We start from the raw sequence: 18,128 nt of genomic DNA, 5'->3' as shown, positions 1-18,128 counted from the left end.
CCTTCTCTGACTGATTCAAAGCTGGACTTGAACCTCCACCTCGCCCGCCAATCCCTAACCACTGAGCTGTTAGATGCTCTAGTCTGGGATTCCCTTGTTTTCACCAAAAATTCCATTCTGGACATGAGGCACCTTCCTGATAAAAGTTTTGTCAAAAACAATATATTTCTGCAAAAAGTTTCAATTTTGAACAAATTGGCAGTTTCCAATGGGGGGGGGGGAGTTTCATCAAAAAATTCCCATTTGGCTTTAGAATATAATCATATGTAGAGTTGTTTGGCCTAATGGATAATATACAAGTTTCTCAAATCTCACACTTTTCTTAGAATATATAACAAATAGATAACTTCTTGAATGCAATACGTTCATCTTTGGTGGCTTCTTGTGTGTCCGGTACTTCCATTACTTCCATTGATATGCTCATTAGATCATTCACGTGATGAGGCAGAAGGCGACTTCTTTCAGAACACAAAATTCTATTCAATGAGGCAAAAGATCGCTCAACTATAGCTGTTGTGACTGGGAGTAACAAGAGATGAACTCCTACTTCTTTCATCCCAGGAAACATAGCACAAAGATTGGGTCAAGCCACTAGTGATGATAAAAAAGAAGTTGAAGTCAAATCTTCATTCATTCATTGTATGATATTCCACTGTGTGTTCAAATTCTCTATTCTGTCCTGAGCACATGGCAGCCCCTTTGCTGGTAGCGCCTCACTCCACTCAACTATCTGTGTTTTATAGGACAGGGATCTGTAAAAGCTACATAGAGGTTGAGTAGAATCTAGAAGTCGCTGTTGTAGATTTTTAAGAATCTAGTCTGTGTACTTTTTCAGTTGTTTTAATAAACACTTCCTGTCCTCTTCACTTAAGGATTCAATATAAATGCCTTCATTACTCAAGTTCTGGACTGAAGTCTTTGCTTCTTCCAGTACTTTTTCAATGGATAGCTCTCTGATTGATCCAAATGTAGCTTCTATTGCTGGACAAAGATCTACTACTGTTGTAGCAGATGCCTGGATGGCATTGTATAATGACCCAAGTGGTTTCAACAATTCAACAATATTCTTCCAAGGGAGAGAATGCCAATAGTCTTCTCTGAACGTAGTAGCAAAAGTAATCCACCAGCCTCACTACTTAGATCCATCCCATCTTGGTAGATTCTTTCCAAAGCCAGTAATAATGGCTGGAGTAATTTTAAGACAACAGCCAAGGATCACTCATGAGAAAGCCAGAGGGTTTTCCCAGGTTGGACTAATCTGAACTTCAGTTCCAGTGTATCTTCTATATTTTCCAAGATATTCAGTCTTTTTGGACTCTTGCTGAAAAAAGAATAAAATGAGGACATTAAATTTATAGCTTTTTAAATGTTTTTTTGAAGAGTCTGCCGCTCGTATTAGCTCTAGATGGAGTAGATGGCCTCTGCAGTGTGTATAGGAGAGATTAGGGTTACACTTTTCTCTGAGCAAAGCTTGTACTCCACCATGTCTTCCAGAGAAGTTTGCAGCTCCCTCAAATGCACAAGCAGCCATCTGTTTGGGGTCCCATTGACAAGCATTTAACTCTTCTAACATGTGGGTTCTCACAGATGCAGCCGATGTGTCTTCTATAACTTGAACATCTAGAAATGCATCTACTGGCCTACCACTGACATCAAGATAACGTACACAATGACTTAATACTTGATGCTCATTTGCATCGGTGCATTCATCAGCCATGTATGCAGTTTTTTTTTGTGGTGAGAGAGTTCTTCACTTTTTCAACTGTTGAGTCTTTCACTGTTGCACCACATGCTTCTAGCCAAATAGTTGAGTTTCTTGCATTTGCTGGTCTTGTTCAGAACCAGTGTTCAACTTCAGGATGAACAATGCACTTAACATTGGCCTCCAGTTTGTAGTGTGTGGTATCTCTTGTTTAAATAGAAAGTATGATGCCACAGCCATGTTTGTTCACATGAACTGTGTTGTGTCTCCAGCATTCTTAACAGCCTCATTAACACTCACCGGTGTTGCCCTTGGTCAGTGGAGACTCAGAGTTCAACACTGCTTTCACATGAGTTCACCTCCCAAGTGGGGAGCAAGAAGGCACCTTACTTGTTCCTCCAGCTGCTCACTGTTTGCTCTGACCACTGTTGTTCATTGTGTCACTGTTCAGTACATCACTCTGTTGCCAATGGGCCTGTGCTGTCACCTGCCACGGTGACCTCTGCGAGTTGGTCTCTTGAGGTTCCACCCAGCTCTCAGTGACTTCAGCTGAGCTGTCAGTGGGGGAACCTCGCTGCTAGTGCAGACTGGGCAGTCTCTTCCACAGAAACACTGTCCCACAGCAGGTCTAAGCACTTAGACCTGATTATCAGTGATTTCAGCTGTAGTGGTCACTTAACAAAACAAAAGACTCTCTATGGAGCCTAATCAGCTCTGTCTTTAAACAGTGGAGAAGGGTAGGTCAAATAGTACTTGTGACTTAGGCAGACCATCAAGCAAAACACCTGTCCCCAACCTCTTTCTTGATGCCGTCAATCAGCAAGTACAGTTCTACTGCCCTTTAGTCATACAATAAGAACAACAACATTTCATTCCCCCCGCCACCATCCCTCCTGCATTCAAGTGATTTGTAACCCAACCCCAGCCAAAATCTATCACTTGGGCAATGCAGCTCTGTTTGCTGGATACCTAGGTAGATTAGGTGTGAATGTAAATACAATCTGGTCTTGAAGTCTTTCCCTCCAGCCCCCAGCTCATCACTAGCTGTCAGGGAGAGCTCATTTAGACTTTGGTTATAAATCATAATTCGAAATTATTACATTGGCCAACATCACCGAAATGAATGCACTGACGTTGTCATAAAAAAACAACAGCAGTATAAGGAAGCTAGTCTATGTTTGTACTTTTCAAATCTATTATACTTTTTCAGATACCCGTATTTTATCATACACTGTATATGCTTTTAAAGTGTGTATTAATGTTTCAATTTCAATTCAAATTTCCAAACAGTCACTAAAGAGGCAACACTGCATGTAACTAGTTCACAAAACTGGGGTGGGGAGTGTTGGGGAAATTTGGGGGGGAGGGGAACGGCGTGGCAAATCCCTGCCCAGAACTGATGCACAATAACCTGTGATAAAAGTGCTCTCACTGTTCTTTCATATCACTTTTCACAACTTTCTCTTTTTTTTCTCTCGACTTTTTCCACTATGTTTTATTCCTCCCCCACTCTCTCTATTTCCTATAACTAACAATGCCCCATCTTGATCTCTCCAACTCCCCCTTTTATTTATTTTTCCTCTTTGGTCCTACCCATAGTGAGATAGTCCTGTTCCTTGAACTCCCATACTAGGTTCACTTGTTTCTTCTTTTCTGTTTCCATCCATGAAAACTGATTACTTTCCTTGGAAACATGTTGATCAAAGGAACTCATGTTTAAGGAAACTCTCATTGCCTTCAAAGGGGTCAGAATTTTACCCCTAGTTTGTTTGTTTTCTGTGTACACAGCTTATAGTACAATAAAGGTAAGCTAAAGAATTTGAAATAGGAGAATAATGCCCAGGTATGGTGAGACTAAGTAGTAAAATAAATGCAGGACTTAGGCTTTGGACAAGCCCTGAGTTAAGGGGCAGTGGGTAGCTGTGCTATCCTAGAAGCAGAGCAGGAGTAAGACTGTGATTCAGTCTGACTCCTGGTTTCCCCTTGCTCCAGGTTTTGTTGTTTCATTGGTGGAGAGGAGAGTGTTGCAGTGTGTTCTATGGCTGTGGGAAGGAACCTTATCTTTGGTGCAGTTTACTTTGCTAGTACACTGGCTTATATGTGCCACCTGATGAGGGAGGTGGAGCCACAGCTGACCATAATAAAGGTAGTCCAGGCAGGCACATTGTTGCTCTGCATGTCCTATTGCATAAGAGCTTAGCTAAGGTCACAAGCTTCTGCACAATAATTGGGTATATAGACAATTAATTCTAAAACAAGAAGCGGGGTTTTGAAAGTCATTTTTGGGGGTCCATGTTCATTTTCATATTCATATTATTTAAGCAACTATAAATAAGGTAATTTGGAGGAGGATTTTTTTTAATATGGCTCTTTTATTTCTATCTAATAATCATATAAAGCATAACAGAGCTACCTGTGAAGTCCAATTATAAAATATGCGGCTAATTACTCATTTAACGTATAGGAATGCATCCCTTTTGATCTCAACAGTCAATTTTATTATGCGTATTCTTGGCAATATTTATTTTTTTATTTTTTGTAACCTGAGATCAACAATTGAATCTAAGTACAATGATTTCTGGGGAAAGATGAGAAATCAGTGAAGGGAGAGGGTAAGAACAACCTAGAGTTTAAACAGGTCTAGTAGTAATAACTATCTAGGTAAGAAGAACAATTGCTTTGAATTAATAACATGGGACTGTTCGCCCATGTTCTTCTAATTAAAAAAAAATGTTTCCATTCACTAGTAAAACTATTACCAGTTCAGGAGAAAGATCAAAAGTCTCCTTTCTGTGAAACTCAAAGGTCAAGATTGCAGATTGTTCCTATTTTCTATGTCACTTTATATAATGCTAGAATTTTATAACTCCAGACAACTGCAGACTGGCTTCAATAGTTTGTAGAAATAAGTAAATACACGGCAAAGGAACTAAGAAGCCAATAGCACAAAGATCAATGTTGAGACTGAGTGGAAATGTTATTTACTTGCAAATCATTTTTGTTTTTTTGTTTTTTTTTTGGTACAAACAAATACATTTGGATCTGTTATGAAGCCCACAAATGCATGGAAATTCAGATGGCCACCTCAGTGCTTAAGGAGGTATAGTCAAGTCAAGTGAACAAACTCATTTCTCCCTAGTCAGCAGTTTCTAGCTACCTCTAAAGAGAAGTTCCTACCAGACACTTAAAGATAATTTTTTTTGCAATTTTTTAAATCCAGATGATACCCTGTCACTGAACAGAATGCTGCCTCTTGAGCAGGACATGGAATCAGCTTTATCAATGGTCCCCAAAACTCTATGCTAGTTCAGGAAAATAAGCAAGATTTCTGCATCCACTAAAACTCCAGGAATCAATCAGGTAAGTAGAAAATAATTACCCAGATAGGAAAAGTGTTCAGCACTCTGGTTATGGGATCTTTTATGACTACCAGCAATAAGCATCTCAGCTTTATTTTCAATCTGAAAGATGCAAAATCCTGGAACACAGTGCCCCAAAATAGTAACTTTTCTTATACTTTCATGTATGTATTTACAGTCCTGTGCTTGATGTCCATGATAGAAAGAGTAAAATGTTCTCATAAGTTTATGTTTACTATGATTAAGAACAGGTTTTTGTTGTTGTTTAACATTTTATGTCCTTCAAACATGTAATTGAATAATGCATATGAATCCCATTGAAGTCAATGGGACAACTTACATATGTAAAGTGTTTGCAGGATCAGGGTGTAAAACATCAAAAGGCTGTAAATAATTGAAGTTAAAAATCAATTTTGTGTTTCTATGTCTTATGACATCTTTTCTTCTGAGCTGGACTCTTGATTTCCCCCCCTCACATTTGTCCTCTTTTCTGATTAGCTCTAGATATTAATTTATCTGGCACCCCACGACAGATTGAGTGTGTTATGTGACATGGCTACTCAATGTAATCCACTATGAGGTAATCTTTCCTGTTTAATTCAGTTTCACATACTGTTTCCTGTATTTATTACAGATTTCACACTTACATATGTTCTGATAGCATTAATAACTGGACAGAGTAAGACACCTAGGACTCTGTTCTCAGACTTTTCAATGCGAAGATTCTCACTGTGAATTATGCTTAGTATTTCCAACTGCATGCTCTCCGGAATTATGACATGATGTCCTTTGTACAGAATCCCATTGCATAGAGCAATTTCATCTTTATAGTTCCAATATGGATTTGTGCTTGGAGATGTTTGGCCATCCCTCTAGAATTACTTTGTTGAAGTGTTGCAAGATTAGGACCTCTTGTGTTTCTTGTTTTGAGCTTGTCAGATATTATTCTGGAATCAAGTCATGTTCTCTTCAAACTCCTCTTCAGGGTGTAAGAGCAATAGTACTGCCACATGACAAGCAATCACTATCCAATGACATTGATGGATATTGTTACACTGAAGACCCCTAGAAATAAAGGCACAATAGGATGATCTATGGATACAGGGCCACATCTTCAGATGGCTGTGAGTAGATTTAGATCCTTTGACTTATGTGGAACTATATCTATTTACACCAGTTAGGATCTGGCCTGTATTTCATCCTGAACTCTATTTCCTTTCATTAGAAATTAGAAAGCAGACCCTTAATATTTTAATATGTATGTGTGTTTTATATTTCATTTTATTATAGCGTTGTTTTAAAGGAAGGTTAATAACTTATTCTGCAGCTTTTGGATGTGTAATAACCACTAGTATCATATCAAGTTGTAGCACGGCAGTACATTTATTTCATTAAATTACAGACTGACTAATAGCAAAACAAAAAAAACCCTTTCATACAGCCACCTCTAGCCATAAAATACTTTCAAGCTACCTTTTTGTTGCTAATGTATAACAATTTCAAACAGCAGTAGTTTAGATTCAGGTTATATACTGCTGACAAATTCCTAATCTCTGAAAAAAATGACAGTAAAAGCCATATTAACACAGCTTGTCATCAGTTATGTAACTCAAAGAGATGCACTGCCTGAGCTCAGACAGAAGACTTTTCAACTTGCAAAAGCATCAGGAGAAGCAGTAACTAACCATAAACACTGCAAAATCATTTAATTGCTGACTATTTCGTCTCTTCATCATAGTATAATATTGAATATAATACAAATTATGGGTGCACTGCAGCAGCATGAATACTGTAGGTGCATATTCCAGATGTCACTGTTCTGTTACTGATAGAAAGAAGCTGGACTAACTTTAGATTGAACAATTAATCATTCTTCTAAGTGTGTAGTTCCCACAAGAGAACATGTAATTAAAGATGAAGGGCTCAGAAGATGTACATTTTAAATTTTCAAAAGTGATTAGTGATTTTGGAAGCAACCATTTTTGGGTGCCCAATTTGAGACACTACAGGGGCTTGGTTTTCTGAAAGTACTGATCACCCAACGTCTGTAAATCAGGCCTCTGTAAAGTTGGAGACCTAAAAATTGAGACACTCAAAATCTTTAATCACTTTTAAATGTTTAGGCCAATGGACTCTGATTCCTCCAAAGACTAAGTTGTGCCATACAAAGCAGCAATAGAGTGATGTTTGTGACCATGTGACTCTCCCTCCCCCCGGCAGAACTATCCGTGATTCATTTCTGTTTGTCTACATATATTATACCTCATTAGTCCTGAATCTGAAATGTGTAGTTATAGTAACTACAATATTTAATGTTATTTAAATATAAGCTTCTACTATACTCTCTTTTTTATTCTAATTTGGATAGTTTCCTGGTGTGTAACCTGGGCAAGTCATTTTTCCTTGCTATGTCTCCATTTTCCTGTCTATAAAATTAGGATGTTATTTATTACAGGCAGCTTATAAGGATTAATTAGCTATTATTTATGCACTGCTTTGCAAATGTAAAGTGTTTACATTACTATTAGGTGTTCCAAATTGAAGGGACTTGAAAGAACAGAGAGAAGGGCTACTGAAGGGAGAATAAACATTTATCATTCTAGTGCATTTGACAGAGTCCAGAAAGGAGTGGGAGTCACTCACGTTATACAGACTGAGAAGGAATAGGAGGGACTGGAGGAGATGCAGACTTTAGCAGAAAGTATTTTCTTCAGAGATTCAAGTGAATTTAAAAAGAATTGAGTGAGCAGGTACATATAGTAACCATGGAACTTTTAGCCACTGCTAGAGGGGATGGCTTAGTGGTTTAAACAACTGGTTTGAAATATTTATCTTCCCTAGCGCCACAGGATCAAATCTAGCTGGAGTTAGCTCAGCCCTTCATTCAAGGTAAATAAAATGAATTCCATGCAGCTTACTCTTCACTTTCTTTTAAGAAAAAACCTTTAAAACTGAACTCTCTGGTCTGTGTATTATGGTGTGTTTTGCTTGCCCACTGTGGTACTGGTACTATGTGTATGATACACAAAGAGTTTGGGGATTAAAAGTATTATACAAATGTAAAATATTAGTCGTTATACATAACTAAGATAGGTTGAACTGGGACAGCTGCTTCCATAGGTGCTGAAACTTTGGATACTGGAGGTGCTGTCACTCCCCCTGGCTTTAAGTGATTTCCATCATATACAGGATTTACAGTTTGGTTCAATGGCTCTCAGCACCTCCGCTATAAAAATTGTCCCAGTACCCCTGGCTTCTTCATTGACAGATCTCCCAGAAAACTGATTTAGTCTAATTCTGTTCAATCAGCAGACTTTGACCATAAGTTTCAGTTAATGGTGATTAATTTATCTAGTGCCAAATAGTTAACCAAGTATTAATTAGGTATGAAATTCTAAATCCATTTTGTTAAATGACAAGATGCCAAATAAAGACTAAGGGTAGAATTTTCAAAAGCACCTGGAGAGTTAGGTTATCAGCTCCCAATGAGAGCCAATGGGATATGGCAATTAAATACGTCATACTTTTTTTGAAAATCACACATTGAGCCCTAGATAGGCAGAAACTGTTTTGTTATAGGTGTCTAATTCATTTTTTGTATTCAAATATCTGTTCCACTATCTTATTAATTCACACTTCCTCATCATTTTAATCTTTGCCTCCAAGAGTTTCTCTTGCACTTTTACTTTGGATATGTCTACAATTTAGCTGGGAGCATGCTTCCCAGCTCGAATACACACACACAAACTGTGCTCGAGCTAACATGCTGAAAATAGCAGTGTAGCTGGGGGTAGCATGGGAAGCAGCTTGATGGAGCCATCTAAGTACTTACCTATGGTGGTGCTCAGGCAGCTAGCCCAAGCTGTCACTGGTGCTACCCTTGGCTATTTTTAGAGCACTAGCTCTAGTAGCACAAGGGAGTCTCTGTCTACTCAAGATCCCACCTGAATGTAGATATACTCTTTGACTGGGTGTTCATCTCAATGAAAAACAAATAATTCAGATTTCCTTATGAAAACATCACTGAATTTTCCTTTTTGAATCAAAGATTGAGCAAATGGTTTTAACCCAAAGTAACCAAAGATAATAACACTGTAACTTTATCAAGACCTAAAGCTGATGTCAATTATTGGTGACACTTTATCAATATTTTAAAATGTTCTTCTTAAACCATATTCTAGTTCAATTATTTAATTCTTTATTGATTTTAAGCAAATTCTTCAAAGTGTTTCTATGCATCCATCCCAAGCTTATCAGTATTTTTAAAATACTGATTAGACATCTTTTGAAACCCAGGAGAAAGACTTACTTGATAACCTATCTATACAAGCCTTATTTTAGTCAGAGGACCATAGTCTGATATCATGTCTACATAGAATTATCTTTCAGGGGTGAATATCAGGCATTGATCAATAGCAGGGTATGGGCCTGAGTCTGTAAAGGGTAAAATCAAGTCTAAATACTGATAGTAGAGGTTAGACCATCTAGAATCTAAAGGCAAACGTTATCTTTATATAATACACATAGATTAAAATTTGATTTGTAGTGGTTTGGTAATACTGTGGCCACTAATAATAAAATCATGAGACAGGAGTAATCAAGCTTGTTTCCCTTTATTATTTAAGAATAGTACACGATAAGAATAGATATATAATACTCAATATTTATGGAACCAAAACTTGCATCCAATGACAATCTGATCCCAGTCCTGTCTTGTTTGACCAATAATTCAAACCTTGCAATCTTTTATAGGCAGGTAATTGAAAATCCATAACTTCCTTTTCTCACACACAGACAGTTATGCATATCCCCTTTCGTCTGGTACATGTTGCTTATTTCCAAGCACACATTGCAATACCCAGACTTTCCATACTAATATGGTTAATACATTTTGCATTTAAAAGCACTGGTTTTAATAATCTGGATGTATTATGATAAAACCTAACTTACTCTTACCTAACCACTCTTACCAAACTCTCAGTAAAGGTTATACCACTTCATATTTTATTATAAATTATTGTTAAAGCTTGTTAGTGGGGTAGTTCACTTAACAATTGGGTTTTTCTTAGCAATAGGCCCTCTGGCTTAATGGTTAATAAAAATAATGGACAATATTTAACAAAAAATTGCATACTATGTGATACTGGCAAATATTTTGCACCTTCATTTCTAAATAGAAAGCAAGGCAGATCTTCCTTGGACAAGGGTTTTAACTTCAAAGATAAAAAGCATATAGGGTGAAGTCCTTATTAGTAGGCCACTGACCATGCCTGAATCTATCTTCAGGTCCAAGTATGCAAAAATAAAGGGTGTGTTATGGTGTATGAAATCCATGGGACTATTCATCTGCTTCAATGCTTTGCTCCGGAGTTTTGTAGTGACTCGCACAACTCAGTCCTATAAAGGCTGTCATCAGTGAGGTGTCTTCAGATGTTTGGTCTATTCAGTCTTTCTCTCTAGCTTTCAATCAGCTGAGAAGGATCTCACATTACCTACTGGGACACTGTTACAATTCTCTAGTGCTCTCTGCATTGCATAAAGCAGTGAAGAGCTGAAAACATTCACTCTGCCTTTGGGAAGAAAGGCTAGTTGAATTGGCTCAACACAGACACCCTTTCTGCTCTCCCCAATGATATGAGCAGAACTTTGCAGTTCCATAGCCTGGCCAGAAACACAGTTCTGCTTGGCTTCCATGCTAGCTATGTACCAGGAACAAGACTTCCGGGCTCCTTTTGTACCTATGCATATAATTAAAACACAAATTAATAGAGGGGCAGTGTGGATAGGGCACTGGCCTGAGATTCATGAAATCTGGGTTCTATTCTGAGCTCTGCAGATGACTTGCTGTCATCTGAGGCATATCCATTCACCTTCTGTTTTCACTCCCATACTTTGTTTAGATTATAAAGTCTACAGAGAAGAGACTGTCTTTTACAGTGTGTTCATATAGGATTTAGCATAATGGGTCTTAGATCTTGATTGGGGCACCGAGGATCTGTCATAAGTTACATTCTAAATAATAAAGGAAAATGAATGATGATGCTCTTTCAAGAATGTATTCACATATGCTCACTTCGTTAGTGATTTTCCCCTGTAATATTGTTTGATAAGGAACAAGTGAACCTATGAAGAACAGAAACAATTGTGTTTTCCTTGACTGATGTTAGACTGAAATTTATAATTCATATATTCCACATTCAGTGATCAGCATAATACTACTTCAGTGATTCAGTGGAAGGACAGTATTTTCCATTCCTGTTGAAATCTTAAGCATGAGGGTTTCTCAAACACCTCTTCCTATTTTCAAAGAAATTATACTTTTTAACTTTTAAATATTGCAGCTAAAGAATATAGTTACTGCAATATTGCATTTACTTCACAGCAAGCCCTTAAATATACATGTTCTCTCCCAGCCTGTTGCTATTTCTAGGGCAGAAGAAGAAATTGTATGCCTGTGAACTATTTCTGCAATATCTGTAAAAAGCATATGACTAGATGAAGGGTTTGAGTTAAAATAGCAGCATGAAAAAGGATCATATGCAAATGTAGCAAATTAACTTTTGAGCTGCTTATGTCAAAAGTCATGGTCACAAGAATAGGTCATCAGGCTTCCTGGTAATGAGGTCTTATTTAAAAAGGCAATGGATTGTGCGTGTGTTTTAATGAATATTATTTCATTTTCTCTATTTTTACAAATGTTCAGTTTCTACGGCCATTAAATGTAGCTTAAAACATCATTAATTTCAGAATCCCTTGAACTTGTCCTTTGGATATGTAATTTGTGCCATGAGAGTTTAGAGTCATACAATCACATGCCATTTACATTTTTCAAAGTACCTAATGTGGAGTTTTTCAGGAATACTGTATTTTTAAAATTATATTTTAAGATTATTATACAAAAATATTCCTGTTTCATTAACTTTTCCACTAAACTACTGATTGTTTTCAAAAGATATGATCATCCAAACACACAACCTTATAACTACATTAAGGTGTTTAATAACATATGCATGTAATTTTGCAAATTCCCATTTCATGTATTTTGTTCAACTTACATAAAACTTAACATTGCAATAGATTTAAGTATTTTAAAAATTAAAAAATGCTCATATGGTGGCGTTTGGTCATATGCAATGCATACCTGCTTCTCTCCTAATAGTGATTCAGCAGTAAGTAACTAAAACAAAGTAAATGACCGCTACAACAATGACTTTGTCAATCAGCTGTAGAAAGTTTTTTTCTCAGATTGGTCAAGCTGATCTTAAATACGGTGACAACATTGAAAATAATTAAATGGTTAAATAGTTAGATTCCTTTAGAATGCTTTTGCTACCAGTTTCTATCATGCATTCCATTTTAATGAAGGGATATTGCTTGTTATGTACCTTTCTTCTATTCTACTTCCAAACTGAGTAGGCATTTTCATCAGGCCTGATCCAATGGCGTGGAAGTCTTACCATTGACTTCAGTAGGCCTGGATCAGTCCCAGACTGCTATTTTTTTTAACTTTGATTAGCAATTGAAATATTTATTGCCACAGCATCTAGCAGGACTTGCCAACCTTGAAGAAAACAATATTCACGACAGTGGCTGCACCTACAAACCTGTTCTGTTTCCATGCCTTCAAGAGCTAGTTGAAAAATGGGTCAACACTTCTACAATAGTTTTCACAAAATTTTGGACCTTTTCATCAAAATTTAAAAGAAAATTTTCATTAAAAAATTCAAGCTTTGAAATTATTCAACCTACTGTATCAATTGTTTCAGTCCTGCTAGCAAAGCTGTATAAAGAATAGATACTCCTTTCAATCTATTCTTTGCTATTCCGCAGTGGACCAACACTGTCCAGGGGCCAACACTATTGCCATAATATACATTAGCTTCTTCAAACCACATGTGAGTTTGTAGATAAGCAAATCCCTTCCAGCTGACTTTTACTCATCAGAGTAGTTTGACTTGTCCAGAGACATACCATCTCCTGTCACAGCCATTGAAGCAGCACAACCAGGAGAACCCAAGAGCTCCTCGACGTCTACTGGTAAAGTTGGTAAATGCTGAGAGGTGTCTTTCTATAGCATAAATACCCTTCATGTGCTTTCGGTACCATAGTAATGTTTTGATCTTATGTTGGGTTTCCTTTTTTTTGTTTGGAGATGGAATTTGCCTATTTTGGGTTTGGGGATCATGGTGTGGTTGGTTACTGCCTGTGTGACTATAAGATTTGCTTCTATTCTGGCTTACTGACATTCTCTTTGAGGCTGAGCATAGCACATGATTTGGTCCCAGCCCATTTCTGCCCATAATACCTGTGTAACCCCTTCAAATTGGGGGGGGAGGGATAGCTCAGTGGTTTGAGCTTTGGACTGCTAAACCCAGGGTTGCGAGTTCAATCCTTGAGGGGGCCATTTAGGGATATGGGGCAAAAATTGGGAATTGGTCCTGCTTTGAGCAGGGGGTTGGACAAGATGATCTCCTGCAGTCCCTTCCAACCCTGATATTCTATGATTCTATGAAATTGGAACTCATAGGGCAATTTCATTGATTTCAGTTTGTTATGAGTAAATAAACAGAAAGTACAATTTAGCCCATATTATGCACCTTGGATTAGATTCACCAGTACACTCTAACTGCTTTATACGGATTCAAAGCGGACAACAACTTAATTGAATTAAGTAATATATTTCACTGGTAAGACCTCATCTCTGTACAGCTCTGGTCATCCATGTTCAAGAAAGATGAATTCATACTGGAACAGGTACAGCAAAGGTGTACTAGTGTGATCAGAAAAAATGGAGAACCTATTTTAGGAGAAGAGACTAAAAGAATGTGGCTTGGTTAAGCTAGCAAAATAGATGCTGAGAGGGATTAGATTGCTCTCTACATACATTCATTTTATAAAAACCAGGGTTGGAGAAGAGCTATTTAAACTAAAGTGCAATGTTAGCCCAAGAAAAAATGGATACAGATTGGCCATGGATAAACTTAGAATGGAAATCAGAACCATCAGAGGAGTGAGATTCTGGAAGACCCATTCCAGTAAGAGCAATGGGGGCAAAGTTTTAGGATAGATCTTGATACCTTTATGAATGGGATTATATGCTGTGGTAGCCTGTGATAGCAAAGGCCTGGACTCTAACTCTGTAAGTCCCTTCCAGTCCTATTTCCCTATAGCACATATTCATCTAGTTTTGTTTTCAATATACATGATCAGGAATAAATAAAAGTATAAACATTAAATTATTCTAGATCCTTACTTACGTAAAAGTATAGTTTTTAATTACTTGTGCCTAGATTTGGATCTTAGTTACCCATTTCACTGGGATTGTATTTGTGTAACTAAGAGGACAGTGTGGCCTATTACGAAAAGGGCTTCATTTTATTTTGTGAATGAAGCTTAGAACTTAATATATAAATAAGCAATATTTGATCTACTTTGATGTGGTTCCAGTCCAAAAGCCTCCAAGCACCTCAATAATGGAGAAACTTTACACCTCCAGTTCAAAAGCCTCCAATCACCTCAATAATGGAGAAATTTATTTACAAAATTTACATGGAAGATCATACGATTAAAGGAAACTGGATTTTGCATTACTTTACCTTACATTGTGCCTCTTCATTGAAAAAAAATGCCAATTGTTGATGAGATGCATTCTTTTTATCAAAACTATACCTCAGAATTCATTGAGCTTTTATGCTTCACTGAAATGTCTTCTCTACAAGCGCATTAAAGCCAAAGAACATCCGATAAAATAAATGCTGGGAGATATGATGGCCTTTTTGATGTACTGCATATTGTATTCAGAACAGTTATTTTAGAGGAAAGGAAGTTATCTGGTGAGCATTTACTTTATACTCTATGAAATATTCAGTGCAAAAGTATCAATGCAGGTACCAGCAATAAGCTTTAGGTAAATAAACTGTAAGTATATTTGAAAGCTGTCTTCCATATCTATCTGAATCATTACAAATTATTCTTTCATTACAAATTAAGCAATGCTTGAAACTGTTTTTCAAAAAACAAGAACAATCTTCTCTTCCTGGTGAAAATGGAATCTGTTGGGAAGGATCAGAAGAAATTCAGGCCACAGGGGTTCTCTCTGTTCTCATGGAATTAGTAGCCATCAAAGTAAAAATGTCAAAGAAAAAGTATACAAAGTTTAAAATTATTTCTTGAGCTCTCTGATATTAATGCCAGATTGGATAAATCAAATAATGCTGAAAAAGACCATATATCTACATTTTATCCTTCCATGTCAGAGTTAAAAAAAGAATTCCCTGGTCCCGAATATTTCATAACATTAGAACAGGTACAAAGAAAACTGTTTCTTTTTTTTTCTTTTCTTTTTTTTTTTTTAATTTCATACGTTTCATTTTCTCTGAATTTGAGATCTGGTTTGGGTCATAAGCAAAGTATCCAAATACTTGAAGATGGGCTGTTCGTGTGATGTGATATCATATGATATGGTATGATATATGATACCAGCCCAGATGGAAGCAGGGGAGTCTTTTTCCAGCCAGATTTCCATTTCAATTCAAAAGTCTTAATGAGATTTGCACAGATTAGGTTAAACTTCACATAATCTTTCAAACATTTGAATGCTGACCTGAATCTGAGATATATTAAAGAGTTGAACCTGCAACCTTTCCAGTTGTGAGACATCTTTACTTATGTGTGCTGCATAGGGGTACCCATAGATAACAGGCATGAGAAGAACAAGTTACCCCCTATATTTTACGATCCTCTGACTGTCCTCTTCAACACTATTGTATAGCTCATTCAATCTATTCCTATTTCCTCTAACTTTCTGAGATTGTATCTCTTCTGAATATTCTCACTGACATCAATAGGTCTATTTGTGTGAATAAAGGTCACTCATGTCCATAGGGATTTGCAGGATCAGAAATCCAAATCTCCAGAAGCTTTGAGGTTCACCCATCGTGAATTTAGATGTTGTAACTCTGGAAAATAAAATAAAAAAAACCTTATGATAAAAGATAATCCACAATATTTGACCATGTGTGTTTGAAGAAATAGACATTATAGAATGAGAAGTTCGGGCAACTGTTCGCTGAAACATACATTGTGTGCTAATATTTTTTCAATATCAAGTTACATTACAGTAACCAAATGTGAGTTATCTAACTCACCTAGAACATAAAAATGTGACATATGAAATTCAGAGTATCAATATAATTCTAGGGAGTGAAACAACTATGATAAATATGATTGTACGTGGGTAGCACATTAAATTTAATGAGCATTGAACCGACACATTAGAATCACGAGGGACAACACAAAAGTCAGCTTTAGGAATGATGACTTTAAGTAAATGAAATTTACTGAATTTAAGTAAATGAAATTTCACAAAGGAATTTAAATTAGGATTATGGACAAGAAATGTAATGTGGTATTTTCTGACAGCAATTTGTTACATAAGTTGTTTCTTTGACAGTATTTGGTCGAGTGTTGCTTTTAGAGCTGGGTGGAGAAAGGTAATTCATTTCACAGAGAATTTTTATATTTCAAATTTTGGTTTCATTCCAATTAGGACTGAAAACCAAATATTTTGAAATTTTCTGCAAAAGGGAATGAGACCCCTGGGCAGTCTGTCTAGTGGGCTATTCTGAAGCTGTATACATTGAAATTCCTAAGGCCTCCAGCCCCTGGACAGTATATATGGACTCTGGAAGTCTGGGCTACCAAAGAACAAGGCATTGAGCTGGAATGAAAGCAGGCAAGTTTCTCACCTTGTTCTTTTGGAAATCATGGAACACTTTGATTTTGCTGAACTGGCAAATTCCAAAAAAAATTGTAAATTTTCCAACCAGCTCTCGTTGCTTGCTTTTCATTTCCCCCAAAGGGGATGGAAAGTTCATAGCCGGGTGACTAAAATACCTTGTGTTGTTCTAAAATGACCATGTGTACAATTATGTATAGTGTAGAAATGTCTTCATGTTCTTTTCCCATTCAAGTTCTACCATAGTTCCATAGGTCTTTTTTGAATAATCTGTTACCTTACAGGCCACATATCATGCAACACATCATCTTGCTATATGTAGTCCTGTTCTGCACCAAGCATTCACCTATCAAGTGCTTCATGATTCAATTCATGCAACAGAGCTAATAACTTAGTTTCATGTGACGCAGATCCAGAATAAACTAAGCACATAAAATAGCTGTTTTGGTCAAACACAAAAAGATGGATATGAGCTTTGATCTGCAGAGCAGGGGAGACATTATAATTTACACTAAGCTAACTAGGATCTGGCAGAACAAAAGAAGTAAGGCAAGTGGAACCTAATGCTTTTTAAATGTACATACACTATTTTGACAGTAGGCTTGGACCTTATTTGAATGGACAGAATATATTTGGCTTATCATATGTCAGTTTTCAATTTGCCTAAATAAAGCGTCAGACTGCTGTTTGAACTTCAAACATTCTTGTTACAATGTACAGGATATGTACCACTGAAAAGCTAGAAATAGCTAGGAAACACTTACAGAAAATACTTTTGGAAGGAATCCAAATGAATTCTAATCAGGGTAATAGCAGAGTTCAGCAATGTAGGAAGAAAAACAAAAAAACACAAGCTTTTTTTCTTTTTCTTTTTCAAGTGGCATATTCTCTTGGCTTCCTATAGCACAATTGCTTGCACATTAATAAAAATAATCTCTGTGTAAAACAGATTAACTGATAGCATAAGATGGTATGGAAGTTGTGAAATTTACTGTAGCTCTGTACAGTTCTTTTAAGTCTCTGAGGCTGGGCCATAAGGCCTGTCTCTACATCAAGTATGCCCAAGAAGCACCCCTGCTGTAAAGGAGTGTCAGGTAATAAGTGGATTGCTAAACAGCTGGAAACTCTCCTTATTAACTAGATGGTCTTCAGTGGCACTATACAGGTGCTTCTAAAGCAGTCTTGGGATTTCCAGGAATATTTCTGGAGTTTGATGAGGCTGGCAATGTGCTAGTGAAGTGCTGCATCACCAATTCTGGGACAACTGAAGCGCTGCTTCTTAACTTAATTCAAAGTAGGACTGAAAGGGGCTTCTCAGATTTCCAGTGTG

The sequence above is a fragment of the Natator depressus genome, chromosome 4 (genome assembly GCF_965152275.1).
Source record: "Natator depressus isolate rNatDep1 chromosome 4, rNatDep2.hap1, whole genome shotgun sequence".
In the NCBI taxonomy this organism is placed as follows: domain Eukaryota; kingdom Metazoa; phylum Chordata; order Testudines; family Cheloniidae; genus Natator; species Natator depressus.
This window is presented reverse-complemented; position numbering follows the sequence as displayed.